Here is a 6,000-nt window from a genome sequence, read left to right on the forward strand (position 1 = left end):
CGCAACTGTTTTCTTTAAAAGATTAATCTGATTTATAAAACAATGCATAAACAAATCGGTCTTTTCTGGCCGTGAAATTGGGGATGTTACAGTTGTATTTTATTCAGAAGTAAATATTCTTTGATAATGGAAAATTGCTTTAACAAATATTTATCTTCATCTAAACGATAACTTTCTAATCCACCACAAGAAATCCATGTGAGATCACCGATCTTCTCATCATTATAGATATTATACATCTCAATGGCATTCTTCAACGCAGATTGACCAGGAACATTCCATAACAAAATCCTTCTTTAAGATGAAATTTTGGATCTGTAACCTTTAATCCAAGTCCTTTAATGGGTTTTAATACAAAGTTTTAGGCGTACCAGGAGTACGCAAGGTGTATTCCTGTCAGGTGCAAACCCCAATTTAGGGTCTTGGACCCTATTTAAAGGCCTTAAATTATGTCCAGACCCTATTATATTTAGCCTCCATCAACCATACACTCGAAGTCAAAACCCCAACCTTCCTTTTTGAAATATTGAGCCTTTTGAGTGACTTGGAATGTTTTTGGTACATATTGAAGAGGAAGGATCTCATTGGAGAAGTGTTGGTTAGCTTGAAACTTGTGGATTCATACTTTGTGCATCTTGATCTATCTTCTAGAGGTATAAAGCTTCAAAATTTATGGTTCTTTAGTGTAGATATAATTATGGGTTTTAATAATCATGTTTTGGTCCCATGGATTTAGTTTATGAGTTTAAGACACTCCAAAACCATTAGACTTCATATCTTGTCATTTCAAAGCTTGCTAAGTGATAAAAATCGGATCTTTGGGGTTGAAATCCACCCATGCATGAGTTGTTGGCCATTTCATGAAAGTAGAATGATAGATCTAGATTTTGGACCTCATAGAGCCATGTTATGGCTTAAAGAAATCGAATTTTTGGATTAAGACCTTAGTTAGAAGTAGATTTGAAAGATGGACATGAAGGTATTAAATGGTTAAGCTCATTTGGCTGAGATTTGGCACCCTCATGCGTACGTATGCATACGCTCAACGTAATGCATGAAAACCCCATCTGAAAGCTTCAATAGGTTGTACTTTGTGCAACATCTTTCTATACACGGGGTGTACTCCTGGAAAGCTTATTATGGGCCTTTTGGGGGTTGGGCCACAAGATTTTGGGTCTGATTCGGGAAGGGTAAAATGGTCTTTTACCCATTGGAAGGATAGGATATGGTGTAACACCGTAAATTTCAAGACAAATTTTTTTCATTTAAAATAATCATTTTATTCTTAGAAACACTTGTTTAAAATCTCATTCATAGTCGATTTATAAAACGTTACTCCATTTTCACTTGCATAGAAAACCAGGATCCTCCAAAATATGACTCTTTCTCTGGTGTGTACAATCAAGCCGGTGCCGTCCCGTGATACTGAAAGAAACCTGAAAAACATCACACAAAACACTGTAGGCACGAAGCTTAGTGAGTTCCCCAAAATACCACACATAACACATATTAGCCACTCGAGGCTATAACTCTATGGGTCCGTGCACCCAAACTCTGTGAACCCTCGGGTTCTAACTCTGGGAACCTTCCGGTTCCAACTCTATAAACATGCACAACATAAATCACATAGAAATAATGCAGTACAACACATCACGTACATATAGCATACAAATACTCTGATCACATAACTCTGGTTACCTACTCAAGGTAAAGTATAGTGAGAAGACTCACCTGGCAAGCAGAAAGCAGATATCCCCACACTTGAATCTCGAACTCGCCGCCGCCTAACACGTAAGGCAAATACTCTCGTGAATATAACTCTCGAGACTAGAATAAATCCTCTCATAACACCCTTTTATGGGTAAAAGACTATTTTACCTCTCTCTTGGCCCAAAGGCCACATCGTTGACCAAACCCTAAAAGTCAACGGCTAACCCTTGGTCGAAATCAAAGTCCTCAGTCTAAGTCAACCCCTGACTGACCCTACTCGCTGAGTCAACCCTGTGACTCGTCGAGTTCCCATAATCAGAACTTCACTCAATCTGCGACCTAACTCGCCGAGTCACCCCGAGACTCGCCGAGTCCAACAACTCTGAGTCCACTCGCACACGACTCACCGAGTCATCCCTCGAATCACCGATTCTCGACTCAACCAGAGAATATTTGGGACTCTTCGACAAGACTCGTCGAGTCCAAGAACAGACTCGCCGAGTCTACGACTATCTTCAACCTACTCGCCGAGTTGTTCATACAACTCGCCGAGTTCCAGGCCATCTTCATCCAACTCGTCGAGTCCACCCATGTGACTCGCCGAGTACCACCGGTCTGAATACATTCCGAAGCATTCCAGGCCATGCAACTGCTCCAAAACATAGATCTAGTCTCCTACCACTCATCCATCAAGTAAAGTGACAAACTTTACGTGAATCCAAAGAGATCTAAGCCGTTTGCACATTGGGCTAGGGTTTGGGACATGTAAGCTTCACTAAACACTCCAACACAGGGACTTTCATGCTCTCTGATTCTTCTCCCTTCCAGATCTGAGGTAGCAACCTCAGATCTAACCTCTAGACTTCCCATTTCATCCATATGCAAATTCTCACAAACCCCAAAATGAAGAAACAACATAACAACAACTCAATAACGAGATATTACCTCTAAGTGATGCCCCAACTGCAATGCAATTCGAATCCAAGCAAAGCCCCTTGCTCCAAGCCTTCAATCTCCCAAAATTCCTTCAACAATTACTTCTCCAAGCTCCAATCCAATCAACAATGGTGCTTCTTCGTGATTTAGGGTTTTCTGGGGCTCAAGGGGTGATAAAGAGGCTGGGAGGAAAATATAATGATCTTTATATAAGGCTCAACCCCGAGAATTAGGGTTTTCTCCACTCAGCGCCTACTCGCCGAGTCCATTACACTGACTCGCCGAGTCGGCCACTTAACACGCGACCAAGTCGCGACTCTACTCGCCGAGTCCGCATATGGACTCGCCGAGTCACTCTTTCCCTATTTACTCTTTTAGCCCTTCAACTCTACTCTTGATATTCCGGGATGTTACAATTCTCCCCCACTTAAATTAGGCTTCGTCCTCGAAGCCTACAACAACTCAACTCCAGAAATACTCCCACAACGTGCCACCTGGCCTTAATCGGACCAGATCTCACAAGGCATACCCATCGAAACTCGAACACACTTTCCCTTTCCTTACGGTGTCCTGACCACTATCTCGAACCGGGCACCGGATGTACCCTCTGATAACCACACTCAACGATCCAAGAATTACCCATGAAGCATCACTGTCCCAAATCTCAATAATCACTCGACCCATAAGGGTTAGAAGCCATGAACCATTGGATCCCCGATCCGAATCCCATTCTATCCAATCCGTGACGACAGAAAGGCCCACTCTTCAATCCCAGAGCAACTCTCATGAGTCCTTTTCTTGCAATCAAGCACCCAAGCCGCACCAGCCTTCACACTCTCGGGTTAGGAAAACCCGTCGCACTGATGACATCTCTAACATCCCCAGGAGAAACCACCACTACGCACACGACCCTTGATCAGAATCAAGCTGGGAGTCCCAGACTCCATCCTTACATCCAACCTGAGACTCTTGGCTCTACACCCACGGAATCCTTTCCGCATCCTCAGCAGACATCCCATCATGATGTCATTCCATAACACTGTCACAGACACAATGTTCGAACACCATACTCCAAATCATCCATTCTCACTACAACTTCCACTTCCGCGAATCGACACTTTCCTCAGCAAATGTGGGTCCGACACTTCCTCCCATACAACAGCACAAAGGGTGGCATACCAATGCGCTAATGATGGCTGTTGAAAAAGAATAACTCAACCAAGGATAAATACGTGCCGCAACACCCTCCGAAATCTAATACATATGCCCGAAGCATGTCTTTGAGCATCTGAATCGTTCACTCCCTCTGAGGTGTCCTCAGACATCATCCTGATAAGATCTAGCTCATCTCATATCCCTCTTCGAGACTGGGCACCAGGTCAGCTTTTGACTCCACAGCTGAGCCTCTAAAGGTCACCCAAATCATGATCCAAATATCCCACTAACTTCCTCCCCGTGACCACTATCCCGGCCCCGTGACACGCAAGTCACAAAATTCTCTTTTCCTTATGCAAGAAAATACAATCCAACCGAGGATCGTCTCCACTCTGATCTCTGGTTTCTGCTGCGCATATCCCTTGCGCATCTCACCACATTCCCTGACAGAGACGGGGACCCCAGTCTCGCCCCCGGTCCAACATCCAGGCTCGAAAAACTCAATACTAGGGCTACTCAAGCCCAAAACTCTTCCACATCATACACTGATCGGAGAACATTCCATCATCACACTCCCTTGCCATCTAGTGAGTACTACGGCTCCCCGTGGTATCACAACATCGTCTGACTAGTGAGTACTACGGCTCCCCGTAGTATCACAACACCCTCTGACTAGTGAGTACTACGGCTCCCCGCAGTATCACAACACCCTCTGACTAGTGAGTACTACGGCTCCCCGCAGTATCACAACACCCTCTGACTAGTGAGTACTACGGCTCCCCGCAGTATCACAACACCCTCCGACCCCACTAGCTCGTGCTCTGCAGACTATCATAGGCGGCTACCCATACTCGTCTCGAATATTCATCACAGACTCTGGAGGCAATCGACATAACAGATGCCCACCCTTGCGAAGATCCACTCTCTCAAATAATCTCCCTGGATGCCCATACTCGAAGGGCTCTCACTAGATCCATAGATACCTGATATACCACAAGTCATCTCAACTCAAGATTCGCGAGTAACTCCGAAATAAATATATCAATACCCGGATACCTCGGAACACCCCTACCGAACATCACGAGATCCTGCCACAACCATAGATCTCCTGCCCCAAGCACCATATAGATGCAATAATGCATTCCCTCTGAACCCCATAACTAGATCTTCATTTTTCCCAAGTTGCAACTTCGGTGTATTCAATTTCTCAATTGCAATACGAAGAAACGCTAACGCTACGAAATACACTGATAATTCTCCGAAACCCTTTTTCCCACCGCTCAAAATCCAAACAAGGATACGCATACCGACCCGGGAGTTGGCTACCCAATCATTCTCTATCTACTTGCCCCAACACTGACCAATACCAGATTCCTGACTAATAAACACCTGTCGTGGAGACATTCATCCTTCTCAAACAAGTACTTCCCGCATTAACTCACTCTGACCCCTTTCCTCGATCACCGACATCTCTGGTCTCATGATTTCTTGCTGCATATCTCTATACTCCACTTATAACTGCTCTTGACAAATCTCTGCTTTCTTACATACGGCAGCCGGTTCTCCCCCACTTAGGGTTCGAACCATCACCAAATAGCACACAACCAACCCATAACTATTTTCTCCAGCAAAATCGCACCTGCCCCCGGAAAGTGCTACACAACGCCCGATAATCCCCCTTAAGGAAATGAATCGACCTCATATACTCTGAACCTCTGATGAACTCCTCAAGAACTTCTCGTCACGTCTACCTCTAGTCGTTCCAAATCTCGTACCAATCTAGTACCAAACAACTCAACTGCTCAATAACATCCCTGGCTCATAGACTGAACCATAAAATCATCGTACCCCTCACCTCAACTCATCAACCAACGCTCCAACACCGGGATCATCCCAAGAACAAGGACCCACTCCCATATTCAACACCCCATGGATAGAAAACTCTCTGTACCGCTAAACTCGACTGAACTCCCCACTGATACCACTACCATACACCCGACTAAACTCAATTAGGTATAGCGTGGCCCTCGACTATCTCAGTCCCAACTGACTATCTGCTCATGATAGATCACTGCCTCGCGGCACACATGCTACCTGATACTCTGGTGGGAAATCATCATCAATGACGACCTGTAGGGTTTACCCCTAAACCCAAAACCAAAACATCATGCTTCTCATATTTTCACACGTACATAATCA

Source organism: Lactuca saligna, chromosome 9, assembly GCF_052625555.1.
Source record: "Lactuca saligna cultivar CGN05327 chromosome 9, ASM5262555v1, whole genome shotgun sequence".
Taxonomy (NCBI): domain Eukaryota; kingdom Viridiplantae; phylum Streptophyta; class Magnoliopsida; order Asterales; family Asteraceae; genus Lactuca; species Lactuca saligna.